At 49.2% G+C, this 16,725-nt stretch overlaps 1 pseudogene; it reads right to left on the reverse strand.

Annotated features, from left to right (window-relative positions):
- Positions 1-2,833: 2,833 nt before the first annotated feature.
- On the reverse strand, positions 2,834-3,040 carry LOC142288120 (U2 spliceosomal RNA; annotated as a pseudogene).
- Between the last annotated feature and the right edge of the window lie 13,685 nt (positions 3,041-16,725).

A 16,725-nucleotide genomic window follows, 5' to 3' on the forward strand; every position in this document is an offset into this window, starting at 1 on the left:
ATGGGAAAAAACCCCGTATGTAGTCCAGCCCACAGGATGGGAGAATGGGAAGGCCTACCAGATCAGCCGTGACCAGGGGGGGACTTTGGCCACGGTTTCCCGAGACCACCTGAAGAAGTGCCCACCAGCATTGAGAGTAGCGGATGAGGCTCCAGTTCCCAGTCCAGTGGAGAAGGAAAAAGAGGTAATCCACACCATGATGGGTGATTTTCCAGCAGACTGGCCTACACAGAACGGTGCGGTGATCCTTCCAGTGATACTGTTCCCACAACCCGTGGATGAAGAAATGATGGAAACGGTTAACCGCGAGCCAGTGCCCAGGGATGTACCTGTACCCAGCTCCCCTACGCCTCCGCCTGCCCCACATGATAGCAGGGAGGAGGAACTGACTGTTCCCTCTGCCCCACTGCCTGTCACCACTGACACCGGATCCCGAAGGTCCACTCGCCCCAACCTAGGTAGACCCCCACTTAGGTACAGGGAAACTACTCTTTAAAAGGGGGGGGCTTTATGTGTTGAGTGTACCAGTTTGAAAGTTTTAAATGATAAGTAAAGATGATCAACCAAAGAAGTTTACCTGATTGAACCGTGATTAAACCGGCCGTTGCCGGCAACTGTTGTCCCCGTAGGGACTGTGCAACCATTGCGTAAGGAACTGCTTACGGACAAGCCCGAGAACTTGCAGGGCAACCACAAACTTAGTGCAATGTAAATAAAAATGTTTGTTGGCTTGACACCGTTACCGCCTCCGGAGAGGCTGATTTGGGAGGATGGGCCTGGAGGAAAGGGATGGCCTAGGCCCGCCACTACCGTAACCGGTGGCGATCCTCCGGGGGTTCAGGGGTCCCCTTGGACGTGGGCCCCCTGAAAGAGACAGAACCCGCTCGGGCAACTTGGTGCTGGACTGGGGTCAAGGGGTGCTGCCCGCTTCTTAGGGGCAGCATCAGGGCCAGGTTGTTTGGGTGGGAGAAGAGCGGAAGCTGTACCGTTGTAAAATGTTTATGATGCTTTTACATGTTTTACCGTTTTATTCTTTTTCAGTTGTGAAAATAAAACCGGTGATGGACGGGCAGCCCGCGGACGGTCTGCATTTTACTATAGGGGAATGTGGCGCCCTGGACAAGCCAGGTCGTCACAGGTACTACACCAACACGCTCTACACTCCGGCTAGGCACACCGAAGCTAAACACAAATCCTAGTTGCCTTCCTCCAGGGGCTGATGTCCACACCAGGGGGTGGGCCAGGCGGTTGATCCCACCCACCGAGGAGTTCACAGTCCTGGAGGCGGGAAAAGGAGTCAGATTAGAGATCAGTTTTGGAGTTAGAGAAGTGAAGAGGAGAGGAGACTGACCGTGTCCGTGTGTGTGGCCCGGGCACTCAGCAAGGTTGGCAGACGGTGGTGACCTTCTGCAGGAGAGGCTGATTGGAGTGAACCGTACGGACCGGGGATGGGCGGTGGCCCGCCGGTACCAGATCGGGGAGTGAAGAGAAGCCAGCACCATCCGGCAGGGCCTACGGACCCCGACCAGGCTAGGAGTCGCCGTAAAACCGGTCAAATCCGTTAGCGACAGGAACCTCCAGGGTTTCCCAGCAGTCAAGACCCGATTGAAGGCAACAGCTCACACCGTAGAGGGAAGCACAGTCACCGCCAAGGCTACAGTTCCCAGGGCCAGAGCCTGCGGGCAAAAGGGGCTCCCTCAGCATCCATCCAAGCTGGGGAGCGGGTTACCGGTGGGAAGCCCGCTAGATTTTGGGGGAATAAAAGGGGTCCACCACCACATCCCCACAGGTGCACACCCACCCATCAAAGAGAGCTATAAGCCAATACCACCTTCACATTGCCAGTGTACCAAGGACATGTTGAGCAACATGAAGGCGGCTGGGGTTATCCGTGACAGTTGTAGCCTTTGGGCAGCTCTGTTGATCCTGTTAAAAAAGAAGGACGGCACCATTCCCCGTATTGAGGAATCGCTAGCTGCATTGAGAACTGCAAATTATTTTTCTACCCTTGATCTCACTAGTCACTATTGGCAAGTGTCCGTTGCTGAGGCAGACCGGGAGAAGACCGCCTTCGCCACCCCTATGGGTCTCTGCGAGTTCAAAAGCATGCCCTTCGAGCTGTGCAATGCGCCAGGAACCTTCCAGAGGCTGATGGAATGCTGCTTGGGACAAGATTTTAGGGTGTATAAAAAGGGAGATTAGATCCCGTGATCCCAACGTATTGTTACACCTCTATAAATCACTTGTAAGGCTACATCTGGAATATGGGAACCAGTTTTGGGCTCCACATTTTAATAAGGACATTCAGAAGTTAGAGTCAGTTCAAAGGTGGGCAACTAGACTACTACAAGGAATGGAAGGCCTCCCATATGATGACAAGTTGAAAAAGTTATTAAGTGATTATTGGCTGCAATGGGGCTTTCTGGCTGGTGCCAGCCTCTCTTCTTAGCACACAGGAACCACAATCCCTACACCATGCTTCAATGGATTCTCTCATCCCAGCCCAGTAAAGCTACATATTTTACACAGTCATAAGCAGCCAAAAGGGATCTATTCTATTCAATTGCAAATGATCTAGATAAGACTGAGAATAAGATACTGCACGGGACATAGCAGAGTTGGTCAAGTTGAGTGGAGATGAGTTTGCTATTTGGCACAGCTTTTTGCATCAATAAAGCAAGTAAAAGGTGTGAAAGATAAAAAAAAGGGTGAAAGTGTGAAAAGTGAATTGGCCAAATTGAGGTGCATATAAAGTTTTTGCTTTCTTTCAATTCACTAATGGGGCTCATTTGAATCAGGTGAATTGAGTTCTGCTTTTGGAAACTGGGTTAAGAAGGGGTGCACCGGTCCTGGAGGTACTGCAATACCAGGTCAATGCGTGGAGTGGACAGAGCAAGATTTTTTCCATCTCCTTGTTCTAAAAATCCATTTAATATATGGTCCCCAGAGAGGGGACGTATCAGATATTAAACTGATAAGAACAGATTTAATTTTTTTTTTTTTCTGTTTATCAGTAGGACTTCAAAATAACAAAGGTGATCGCCTCCCGTTGCCTGGGAACCGTCCAGGCACAAGAGGGCTATGTGTCACCAGAAGGCGCACACACTTCCTCAAGGCCGGCAGACGTGCAATCCCAGGCACCTTCCAGTACCGACCAAGGTAGCGTCCTCCGAAACTACACTTGATCTTAGCCAAAAGGCCGAGAAGCTATAACCCGAATTGGTTACGGCCTTGAGTGGCACCCTGGCCTATACCGGACACATCTTAGGGAGAGGGAGACAAACCCACGCCTACAGAAGACATTTTGTCACCCAAGCCAACCCTTGAAAAGGCTGTTTTGCAGAGCAAAAACAAGAAGAATGGTGCTTTTTGCAGCCGCCGCCCACTGCAATGAATCTGAATAACTCCTCCTTTTGGACACAAGCACCTCCCCTCCCCCTTGCAGTCTTTCCAATTCATGATACAAAAAGACGGACGGACAGGACAGGACAGGACAGGCTGCCTGACTTTCCGTCACTGCCACCCTTTGCCATCCTTGCCCGTAGAAAGCCCTTTCATCATCCCCAAACCCTAATCTTTTCCCTTCCCTTCCCAGATGCGTCTCACTCCCTTTCATTAGGAAGTGAGCGCAGCCTTTTCTCCGTTCTGCACATGCGCGACGTTAAACACAAATGCGCAGGCGTGCGTTCCATTACCCTCACTGCATTCCACTCCCATACAGGAAGTGGGCGCAGCTATTACTACGGTCGCACATAAAAGAACCCACGGCCACCACTGCACATAGCTGACTCCACCACAGGACACCCACTTCTACACCAACACAGGTAAGACAGGATCGGCACCTCTATGCTCCTGTTACAATCAGGCTCAGTCACCATGTGATAACGCTCTCAACTCTTTAGTTGCAGGCTCCCCTTGCTTCACCTCCACTGGCTGTGCTGCCATTTCCTCTCCCACCTGGAAGGTATACTTTATTCCACTATTTTCCTGTTTCTCTCTTCCCCCTTTTCCCATAACCTACTTTTATCTGCATTTGTGGGGTATCTATATGCTATTTACATCATAGTTTTATTCATTAATATGGAAGGGAAGAGTGCCCATGAGAGTGTTGAACTGCGGAGAGCAAGAGATTAAGCTGCTCCGATTTGCCACCATTGATAAGCTGTTCTCAGTAGATACACATGCTATCCAAACAGCAGCATCCACCATTGCTTCAGCCCACCCATTCAGTGACAGCTCACCAAGTCAGCCAGAGGAGTGGTGTAAGGAATTACACGTAGGCACTGACTCCACACCTTCACATCACAAGAAGGGGGTCTACAGGCTAGTGCAAGAATACGAGCAAGTCTTCAGCAAACATCCGCTAGACTTTTGAAGAATAAAAGGGGTCAAACACTACATCCCCACAAGTGCACACCCACCCATCAAAGAGAGATATAAGCCAAAACTACCTGCACATTACCAGTGTACCAAGGACATGTTGAGCAACATGAAGGAGGCTGGGGTTATCCGTGACAGTTGTAGCCTCTGGGCAGCTCCGTTGGTCCTGTTAAAGAAGAAGGACAGCACCACTCCCCTGTATTGAGGAATAGCTAGCTGCATTGAGAACTGCAAATTATTTTTCTACCCTTGATCTCACTAGTCGCTATTGGCAAGTGTCCGTTGCTGAGGCAGACCGGGAGAAGACCGCCTTTGCCACCCCGATGGGTCTCTGCGAGTTCAAAAGCATGCCCTTCGAGCTGTGCAATTTGCCAGGAACCTTCCAGAGGCTGATGGAATGCTGCTTGGGACACCGAAACTTTGAAACGGTACTGCTATACCTTTATGATGTTATTGTTTATTCTAAAGCAAACAAGATTTTAGGGTGTATAAAAAGGGAGATTAGATCCGGTGATCCCAACGTATTGTTACCCCTCTATAAATGACTTGTAAGGCCACATCTGGAATATGGGGTAAAGTCCTGAGCAGGTTGATAACCATTGGTTTGAGCATGGTAGGGTGTAGTGCGCATCTTCCTGCATCGGTAAAAGCTGCAGAAGTCCTTGAAGATTTCCGCTTCAAAGGCTGTGCCTTGATCTGTGAGGACTCTCTCTGAGTAGCCATGAGGTCTGCATAAGTGTGCTTGGAAGACCTTCGCTGCAGTATGGGCCATTAGATCTTTGACTTGTACCACAACCATAAATCTCGAGTAGTTGTCTACCATCGTAAGTGCATACGTGAGCTCGCCTCGATATTCTGCAACAAAACTCCCTTTTTCGATTTCAGTTTCAGCAAACACTCCTCTTCCTGTAGAAAATATTTATCATTACCTAAGACAGTCATTCTAATGCATGACAATATTAAGGCAATTTAGTTAAAACTTGTTTTAACTCACCTTTAAGGGGATTGATGTATTTCATGGTCAATCCAGGTTTGTCAGTGATGGCACTGACATAATGTATGGCGTCTTTTTCGGGCGTTATCCTTTGCCTTTTCATTGTGAAAATCCAGTTGCCTATATCAAAGCAAATTCTACTACTTGTAAAGTATGCAGAAAATGAAATGTAGAACATATAACATCAACTGCTTAGGAACGCATCATAGGTTAGTACTTAAAAGGATATTGTCATGTTCTAGTCATAATGCAAGCTGGACATTTTTCATGTTACCCTGTAATCGCCGGCCTGTTCTAATGCTCACAAGCCAAGATATAGGCTCAGCTGCTAAGGCTTCCCTCTGCCTTCTGAATGAAACTTGAATATGTCTGGGTCACTGTGTATATAGCAGGTGCTCAGAAAAAATAAGAGTCAATTCAATAGAAATAGCTCTGGCACACTATAGTGATCAATAACGTAAGAAAAGAACTCTTGGAATGCTGAAAATTCTTTATTTGTGCAAAAGGATAATTCATCCAACGTTTCGACCTTGTTTTTAGGTCTTTATCAAGGATAAAGTTATCTAAGATCATAAAGGGTTACAAAACCATATAAACACGTAATTAGTACATAGTACAACATAACAGTACAATATATTGCTACTTGAGAGTACAATGGGTCAAATGACCATGATGCACATACAAAAAATTTTTCCAAAGCCATAGTGAAAACATTTGTACTGAGGAAAGAAAATTTCCACATGACCTATCTGGAGAAACATTCTGGATCAAACAACCAAAAATAGTCAAGCAGGTAAATACACACCTATATGGATAACAGGATGATATGTGTTCAATTGTATAGCGTCATTGCCATTAAGGTACAAATGGAAAACTTGCAATCCTATATAGTGAAGGAAATGAACACATATCATATCAAAGAACACAGGAACATGGGTGTGAGAAAAACCTCAATGTTTATACTTTGTTCTTTATAATGGTGTGAACATGTATATGTCTCAGTACCTTATGCACTTGAGAATTCTAGTGAGTAGATCATGAAAGCCTATTTCAGAACTGGAATCGGTAAATAATTGTAGGTGGAATCTAAATGAAAAGATGGTACAAGTGTTATCATGACTAGAGATGAGCGAACCGGTCGCGGTTCGGCTCGAGGTTGGTTCGCCGAACGGACCTCCCGTTCGAGTTCGGTTCGTCGAACGTTCGACGAACCGAACTCGAGCCAATAGGAAACAATGGCAGGCAATCACAAACACAGAAAAACACCTAGAAAACACCCTCAAAGGTGTCCTAAAGGTGACAAACAACTCAAACACATTGGAAAGTGACAAGGACATATACTCATGCGAAAACAAAACAGCTGGACAAGGAAAAAGAGGAGGACACACAGATATATGAGTATATGCAAGGAAACATCGATTCCATTAATGTGCAACTTGAGCCCTGCTCATTCTTGGCTTCCAATCTTGATAAATTGCCTGAGCTCGCTACGTACGTCTTGGGGATCTTGTCGTGTCCTGCAGCCAGCGTTCTCTCGGAACCTGTCTTCAGTGCTGCTGTGGGTCTGCTGGCAGATAAGCACACGTGTCTGTCCACTGACAATGTGGACATGGCTCTCAGAGGACTTTTCTTCCCCTGGGTCAGCCAGGGGACGGGAAAGGCACGCGTATTTTTGAGAGTGCTTCATGCAAAGCATCTTTTTCTTTTTCAAAAGGGAGCTCAACCGATGCCAGTCAAGTGGGGTGTGTGTGGCCCAGTGAGTGGAAACGAGGGAGACTGTGGTTGGAGTCCCCTCGCTGTGTCTCTAAAAGAACCAAGATGAACAAGTCATGGCTCTCAGAGGACTTTTCTTCCCCTGGGTCAGCCAGGGGACGGGAAAGGCACGCGTATTTTTGAGAGTGCTTCATGCAAAGCATCTTTTTCTTTTTCAAAAGGGAGCTCAACCGATGCCAGTCAAGTGGGGTGTGTGTGGCCCAGTGAGTGGAAACGAGGGAGACTGTGGTTGGAGTCCCCTCGCTGTGTCTCTAAAAGAACCAAGATGAACAAGTCATGGCTCTCAGAGGACTTTTCTTCCCCTGGGTCAGCCAGGGGACGGGAAAGGCACGCGTATTTTTGAGAGTGCTTCATGCAAAGCATCTTTTTCTTTTTCAAAAGGGAGCTCAACCGATGCCAGTCAAGTGGGGTGTGTGTGGCCCAGTGAGTGGAAACGAGGGAGACTGTGGTTGGAGTCCCCTCGCTGTGTCTCTAAAAGAACCAAGATGAACAAGTCATGGCTCTCAGAGGACTTTTCTTCCCCTGGGTCAGCCAGGGGACGGGAAAGGCACGCGTATTTTTGAGAGTGCTTCATGCAAAGCATCTTTTTCTTTTTCAAAAGGGAGCTCAACCGATGCCAGTCAAGTGGGGTGTGTGTGGCCCAGTGAGTGGCAACGAGGGAGACTGTGGTTGGAGTCCCCTCGCTGTGTCTCTAAAAGAACCAAGATGAACAAGTCATGGCTCTCAGAGGACTTTTCTTCCCCTGGGTCAGCCAGGGGACGGGAAAGGCACGCGTATTTTTGAGAGTGCTTCATGCAAAGCATCTTTTTCTTTTTCAAAAGGGAGCTCAACCGATGCCAGTCAAGTGGGGTGTGTGTGGCCCAGTGAGTGGAAACGAGGGAGACTGTGGTTGGAGTCCCCTCGCTGTGTCTCTAAAGGAACCAAGATGAACAAGTCATGGCTCTCAGAGGACTTTTCTTCCCCTGGGTCAGCCAGGGGACGGGAAAGGCACGCGTATTTTTGAGAGTGCTTCATGCAAAGCATCTTTTTCTTTTTCAAAAGGGAGCTCAACCGATGCCAGTCAAGTGGGGTGTGTGTGGCCCAGTGAGTGGCAACGAGGGAGACTGTGGTTGAAGTCCCCTCGCTGTGTCTCTAAAAGAACCAAGATGAACAAGTCATGGCTCTCAGAGGACTTTTCTTCCCCTGGGTCAGCCAGGGGACGGGAAAGGCACGCGTATTTTTGAGAGTGCTTCATGCAAAGCATCTTTTTCTTTTTCAAAAGGGAGCTCAACCGATGCCAGTCAAGTGGGGTGTGTGTGGCCCAGTGAGTGGCAACGAGGGAGACTGTGGTTGGAGTCCCCTCGCTGTGTCTCTAAAAGAACCAAGATGAACAAGTCATGGCTCTCAGAGGACTTTTCTTCCCCTGGGTCAGCCAGGGGACGGGAAAGGCACGCGTATTTTTGAGAGTGCTTCATGCAAAGCATCTTTTTCTTTTTCAAAAGGGAGCTCAACCGATGCCAGTCAAGTGGGGTGTGTGTGGCCCAGTGAGTGGCAACGAGGGAGACTGTGGTTGGAGTCCCCTCGCTGTGTCTCTAAAAGAACCAAGATGAACAAGTCATGGCTCTCAGAGGACTTTTCTTCCCCTGGGTCAGCCAGGGGACGGGAAAGGCACGCGTATTTTTGAGAGTGCTTCATGCAAAGCATCTTTTTCTTTTTCAAAAGGGAGCTCAACCGATGCCAGTCAAGTGGGGTGTGTGTGGCCCAGTGAGTGGCAACGAGGGAGACTGTGGTTGGAGTCCCCTCGCTGTGTCTCTAAAAGAACCAAGATGAACAAGTCATGGCTCTCAGAGGACTTTTCTTCCCCTGGGTCAGCCAGGGGACGGGAAAGGCACGCGTATTTTTGAGAGTGCTTCATGCAAAGCATCTTTTTCTTTTTCAAAAGGGAGCTCAACCGATGCCAGTCAAGTGGGGTGTGTGTGGCCCAGTGAGTGGCAACGAGGGAGACTGTGGTTGGAGTCCCCTCGCTGTGTCTCTAAAAGAACCAAGATGAACAAGTCATGGCTCTCAGAGGACTTTTCTTCCCCTGGGTCAGCCAGGGGACGGGAAAGGCACGCGTATTTTTGAGAGTGCTTCATGCAAAGCATCTTTTTCTTTTTCAAAAGGGAGCTCAACCGATGCCAGTCAAGTGGGGTGTGTGTGGCCCAGTGAGTGGCAATGAGGGAGACTGTGGTTGGATTCCCCTCGCTGTGTCTCTAAAAGAACCAAGATGAACAAGTCATGGCTCTCAGAGGACTTTTCTTCCCCTGGGTCAGCCAGGGGACGGGAAAGGCACGCGTATTTTTGAGAGTGCTTCATGCAAAGCATCTTTTTCTTTTTCAAAAGGGAGCTCAACCGATGCCAGTCAAGTGGGGTGTGTGTGGCCCAGTGAGTGGCAACGAGGGAGACTGTGGTTGGAGTCCCCTCGCTGTGTCTCTAAAAGAACCAAGATGAACAAGTCATGGCTCTCAGAGGACTTTTCTTCCCCTGGGTCAGCCAGGGGACGGGAAAGGCACGCGTATTTTTGAGAGTGCTTCATGCAAAGCATCTTTTTCTTTTTCAAAAGGGAGCTCAACCGATGCCAGTCAAGTGGGGTGTGTGTGGCCCAGTGAGTGGAAACGAGGGAGACTGTGGTTGGAGTCCCCTCGCTGTGTCTCTAAAAGAACCAAGATGAACAAGTCATGGCTCTCAGAGGACTTTTCTTCCCCTGGGTCAGCCAGGGGACGGGAAAGGCACGCGTATTTTTGAGAGTGCTTCATGCAAAGCATCTTTTTCTTTTTCAAAAGGGAGCTCAACCGATGCCAGTCAAGTGGGGTGTGTGTGGCCCAGTGAGTGGAAACGAGGGAGACTGTGGTTGGAGTCCCCTCGCTGTGTCTCTAAAAGAACCAAGATGAACAAGTCATGGCTCTCAGAGGACTTTTCTTCCCCTGGGTCAGCCAGGGGACGGGAAAGGCACGCGTATTTTTGAGAGTGCTTCATGCAAAGCATCTTTTTCTTTTTCAAAAGGGAGCTCAACCGATGCCAGTCAAGTGGGGTGTGTGTGGCCCAGTGAGTGGCAACGAGGGAGACTGTGGTTGGAGTCCCCTCGCTGTGTCTCTAAAAGAACCAAGATGAACAAGTCATGGCTCTCAGAGGACTTTTCTTCCCCTGGGTCAGCCAGGGGACGGGAAAGGCACGCGTATTTTTGAGAGTGCTTCATGCAAAGCATCTTTTTCTTTTTCAAAAGGGAGCTCAACCGATGCCAGTCAAGTGGGGTGTGTGTGGCCCAGTGAGTGGCAACGAGGGAGACTGTGGTTGGAGTCCCCTCGCTGTGTCTCTAAAAGAACCAAGATGAACAAGTCATGGCTCTCAGAGGACTTTTCTTCCCCTGGGTCAGCCAGGGGACGGGAAAGGCACGCGTATTTTTGAGAGTGCTTCATGCAAAGCATCTTTTTCTTTTTCAAAAGGGAGCTCAACCGATGCCAGTCAAGTGGGGTGTGTGTGGCCCAGTGAGTGGCAACGAGGGAGACTGTGGTTGGAGTCCCCTCGCTGTGTCTCTAAAAGAACCAAGATGAACAAGTCATGGCTCTCAGAGGACTTTTCTTCCCCTGGGTCAGCCAGGGGACGGGAAAGGCACGCGTATTTTTGAGAGTGCTTCATGCAAAGCATCTTTTTCTTTTTCAAAAGGGAGCTCAACCGATGCCAGTCAAGTGGGGTGTGTGTGGCCCAGTGAGTGGCAACGAGGGAGACTGTGGTTGGAGTCCCCTCGCTGTGTTATACATGCTTTTAGAAGGGCATGACATGGCTTGGAGGTTGACTTTCATAAAATGCAAACTGTTGGCTACCAAAATGCTGCCTTTCCAACAACTGTGGTTATAGGCAATGAGGAACATACTGATGAAGATGAGACGCAGATACCCGATTAGGATGACAACTTAAATATTCGGTCAGGGCAAGAAGAGGCTCGGTCTGAGGGGGAGGGTAGTGCAAACACAACAATTGATGATGAAGTTCTAGATCCCACCTACTGTCAACCCCCAGTCAGGCACTCGAGGAGGTCAACAGAGGCGGTGGAGGAGGATGCAACCGACGACGAAATTACCTTGCGCCTTCCTGGACAGAGTCGGAGCACTGGTAGCACGTCTACAACTGCATCCTCAGCCACCACTCTGCCTATGAGCATTATTCGGGGTGCATCAACAGGTCGCATGGCCTCTAAGCCTTGCCTAGCCTGTTCCTTTTTTGACATAGAAAAAGATCGCCCAAATCATGTGATATGTAAAATTTGTCATGATTCTCTTAGTAGAGGTCAAAACCTCAGCAGTTTGACAACTTCTTCCATGAATCGTCACATGAATAAATATCATAGGTCCCGGTGGGAAGCTCACTGTGCTGCAATGCGGCCTAGCGGAGCGAACCATCCACCGCCCGCCCCTTCCAGTGCATCCGCGCGCTCTTCATCTTCTAGGACTGTGGGGACAGCTGTCACACCTGTTTTTCCACGCAAAACTTCCACCACTGTAACCGCAACAGGCAGTTTGCTTGGTAGGTCGTCAGTTGGTTTGGAAGGGGAAACAAGTGAGTGTGTACAGCTCTCTCAGACATCGATAGCACCTACGTTGGATGAAGGCAACATCATGTCTCCGCCTGCACTTTCCTCACAAACCTGCATTTTTCCAGGGACACCCTACTCAACACCGTCTACACACAGCAGCCAGATCTCTGTCCCTCAGATGTGGTCAAATAAAAGGCCACTTCCTCCGACCCATGATAAAGCTAAGAGGTTGACTCTATCCCTCTGTAAGCTGTTGGCTACCGAAATGCTGCCTTTCCGCCTAGTGGACACACAGGATTTTAGAGACCTTATGTCTGTCGCTGTGCCCCAGTACCAGATGCCTAGTCGCCACTACTTCTCTAAGAAAGGTGTGCCCGCGCTACACCAGCATGTCGCACACAACATCACCGCTTCCTTGAGAAACTCTGTGTGTGAACGGGTGCATTTCACCACCGATACTTGGACCAGTAAGCATGGACAGGGACGTTACATGTCGCTGACTGGGCACTCGGTAACTATGTTGATAGATGGTGAAGGGTCTGCTGCACAAGTCTTGCCGTCCCCACGACTTGTGTGTCAATCCTCTGTCTGTCCAAGTTCCGCCACTGCTTCTGCATCCTCCACCTCATCTGGGTCCTCCACCTCCGCCCCAAGCCTGCCTGGTCAGGCCACCAGCGTTCTCACTGCGCAGAAGGAATCACGCACCCCTCATTACTATGCTGGCAGCAGAGCGCAACGGCATCAGGCGGTCTTTAGCTTGACATGTCTTGGGAATAAGAGTCACACAGCTGAGGAGTTGTGGTCAGCTCTGCGGTCCGAGTTTAATAAATGGTTGTCTCCACTCAACCTGCAGCCTGGTAAGGCCGTGTGCGACAATGCTGCAAACCTGGGTGCGGCCCTTCGCCTGGGCAAGGTGACACACGTGCCTTGTATGGCTCACGTGTTGAACCTTGTTGTCCAGCAATTTTTAACACACTATCCCGGCCTAGATGGCCTTCTGACCAGGGCACGTAAACTGTCTGCAGTGCTCACTTCCGCCGTTCAACCGCCGCAGCTGAGCGACTTGCATCGCTCCAGAAGTCTTTCGGCCTGCCGGTTCATCGCCTGAAATGCGATGTGGCGACACGCTGGAATTCAACTCTCCACATGTTACAGCGACTGTGGCAGCACCGGCGAGCCCTGGTGCAATACGTCATGATGGGCCAACGAGATGCAGAAGTGGGGCAGATCACCCTGATGGAGTGATCTCAGATCAAGGACCTATGCACCGTTCTGCACAGTTTCGACATGGCGACGAATATGTTTAGCGCTGACAATGCCATTATCAGCATGACGATTACAGTCATTTACATGCTGGAGCACACGCTAAACACTATTCGGAGTCAGGGGGTGGGACAACAGGAAGGGGAGGAACTACAGGAGGATTCATATGCGCAAGACACAACAACATCACCAAGGTCCAGACGTTCATCATCACCAACGCGGCAGGCATGGGACCATGGGGGACAGGGATCAACAAGGGCGCATGGTAGCAGGCGAGATGTTGAGGAAGGTGCAGGAGGACATGAAGATATGGAGGACGAACTGTCCATGGACATGGAAGACTCAGCGGATGAGGGAGACCTTGGTCAAAATTCAGTTGAAAGAGGTTGGGGGGAGATGTCAGAGGAAGAAAGAACGGTTAGCACCTCTATGCCACAAACACAGCGTGGACTTGGTCCGCATGGCTGCGCAAGACACATGAGTGCCTTCTTGTTGCACTACCTCCAACATGACCCTCGGATTGTCAAAATTAGAAGTGATGATGACTACTGGCTTGCCACACTATTAGATCCCCGGGACAAGTCCAAATTTTGTGACATAATTCCACCCATAGAAAGGGACGCACGTATGCTGGAGTATCAGCATAAGCTGTTACTCGATCTTAGCTCGGCTTTTACACCAAACAACCGTGCAGGTGAAGGGAGTGATTCTCCCAGTTGTAACTTGACAAACATGGGACGGCATCGTCATCTTCAACAGTCTACCCGTACCAGTAGGACCGTATCTGGTGCTGGTAACAGCAATTTTATGGAATATTTTCATAATTTTTTTAGACCCTCCTTTGCAAGGCCACCAGAGACAACAAGTCTGACACATAGTCAACGGATGGAGAGGATGATACAGGAGTATCTCGAAATGAACATCGATGCAATGACTTTGCAAATGGAGCCTTGCTCCTTTTGGGCTTCAAATCTAGAAAAATTGACAGAGCTCTCCAGTTACGCCTTGGAGATTTTGTCGTGTGCAGCTGCCAGCGTTGTCTCTGAACGTGTCTTCTTCAGTGCTGCTGGGTGTGTGCTGACAGATAAGCGCACGCGTCTGTCCAGTGACAATGTGGACACACTGACGTTCATCAAAATGAACAAGTCATGGATCCAGAAGGAATTTACTACCCCTGTGTCATCCTGGGGAGAGTAAATGCTTGTGGATTTGGAATGTGCTTGATGCAAATCAAAACATCCTGTTTGCAACTAGGGCACAAGTGCTGCCACTGATGGGGTGTCTGTGTGCCCAATGTTGGGAAAAAAGGTAGACTCCGCTTGGAGTAACCCTTGCTTGATGTGTTTTTTAAAAATGATACAAGATGAACAGATCTGAAGGCAAGATGAAGGCAACATCATGTCTCCGCCTGCACTTTTCTCACAAACCTGCATTTTTCCAGGGACACCCTACTCAACACCGTCTACAGACAGCAGCCAGATCTCTTTCCCTCAGATGTGGTCAAATAAAAGGCCACTTACTGCGACCCATGACAAAGCTAAGTGGTTGACTCTATCCCTCTGTAAGCTGTTGGCTACCGAAATGCTGCCTTTACGCGTAGTGGACACACAGGATTTTACAGACCTTATGTCTGTCGCTGTGCCCCAGTACCACATGCCCAATCACCACTGCTTCTCCAAGAAAAGCATGCCCGCGCTACACCAGCATGTCGCACACAACATCACCACTTCCTTGAGAAAATCTGTGTGCGACAGGGTGCATTTCAACACAGATACTTGGACCAGTAAGCATAGACAGGGTCATTACATGTCACTGACTGGGCACTGGCAAACTATGGTGAGAGATGGAGAAGGGTCTGCTGTACAAGTCTTGCCGTCCCCACGAGTTGTTTCAATCCTTGTTCTGTATGTAGAAGTTAATACACTGCTTCTGCCTCTTCAACCTCGTGTGGGTCCTCTACCTTGGCGCAAACCCTGTGTGGTCAGGCCACCCTTCCTTGCAACTGCGCACAAGGACTACCACACACCTCCTTACTATGCTGGCAGCAGAGCTCAATGCCATCAGGCGGTCAAAGCTTTACTTTGAAATGTATGGGAAATGTGAGTCACACCGCTATTACAGAGAATAGTAGTCAGGCAGGGTCAAAACATTAATTGAGGAACAGGAACAGAATGGGACGGCCAGGAAAGAATCAGAAAACAAGCAGAGTTGAAATGCGTATCGGCCAACAAGGTACATAAACAGCAAGCAGGAAAAGTAGTCAGGTAACAAGCACACAAAATCATAAAACTGAACTGGGGGTAAAATTAACCAGAGGTTCATAGCTATGTCTGGCAGTGGTCTGCAGACAGGATGGGCATAAAAAAGGGTGTGGTGTCTTCCCATTGGTTGTAGCTGAATGATGGTATTTCATCTGTGAGATACCCACCAGCTACATTCAGCCAGAGATTCTGCATCTGTCAAGGTAATGCAGCCCAGTGGGTGAGCATAACCTGCGTCCACCTGCGCCGCTGGCATCGACTACTCTCACATCATCAGCACTATTCATGAAAGGAACACGTTGTCACCTGGCAACCGGAGTACAAATTGACGGAGCGGACTACGTTGGTGACTTAACAGCCGTGTGCGGCAATGATGCAAACCTGGCTGCGGGCCATCCTCAGGGCAATGTGACACACGTGCCTTTTAGGGCTCACGTGTTGAACCGAATTCGCCAGCAATTTTTAAAACACCATCACGGCCTACATGGCCTTGTGCAGTGGGCACGCTCGCTATGTGCTCACTTCCATCGTGCGCACACAGCAGCTCAACAACTTTCATCACTCCGGAAGTCTTAGGGTCTGGCAGTTAAACGCCGTAAATGCGATGTTTCGACACGCAGGAATTGGAATCTGCACATGTTGCAGCGTGTGTGGCAGCACCGCAGAGCCCTGCTGAAATACGGTAAGACATATAGCCTGGGATAACTTGATCCAGAGGTGGTGCAGATCACGCTGCTGGAGTGGTGTCAGATCAAGGACCTATGCACCCTGCTACACAGTTTTGAAATGTCGACGAAGATGTTTAGCACTGGCAATGTCATTCTCAGCGTGACAATTCTGGTCATCTACATGATGGAGCACACTGTAATTATTATTCTGAGTCAGGTGTTGGGACAAGAGGAAGGGGAGGAAGTACAGGAGGAGTCATATGCGGAAGGGATAACAAGATCTACGAGGTCCAGATGGTCAGCGGCACCTATGCGGCATTCATGGTGAGGGAGAGGGATTAACAAGGGCGCATAGTATCAGCAAAAAGTGTTGATGAAAGTGCAGGAGCCCATGAAGAAATGGAGGACGAACTGGCGATGGGCATGGAAGACTCAGCAGATGAGTGAGAGCTTGCTCACATTTCGGTTGTGCGAGGTTGTGGGTAGAGGGCAGAGGAAGGATGCACGATTCTCACCTCTCTGCCACCAACACACCAAGGACTTGGTCCTCCTGGATGCACAAGACACATGAGCGCCTTCTTGCTGCACTACCTACATGACCCTCGGATTGTATGAATTTGAACTAATCCTGAATACTGGGTTGCCACACTGTTAGATCCCCGGTACAAGACAAAATTTGGCGAACTAATTCCTGCCATAGAAATAGACGCACGTATACAGGAGTATCTGCAGAATGTGGTACGCAATCTTAGATCTACTTGTCCACTAAACACCAGTGCTGCACAGAGTGAATCTCAACGCTTTGTCATGGATAGGAGGAAATGGTCTTTTACTTGT

The sequence above is a fragment of the Anomaloglossus baeobatrachus genome, unplaced genomic scaffold, assembly GCF_048569485.1.
Source record: "Anomaloglossus baeobatrachus isolate aAnoBae1 unplaced genomic scaffold, aAnoBae1.hap1 Scaffold_78, whole genome shotgun sequence".
Taxonomy (NCBI): Eukaryota; Metazoa; Chordata; class Amphibia; order Anura; family Aromobatidae; genus Anomaloglossus; species Anomaloglossus baeobatrachus.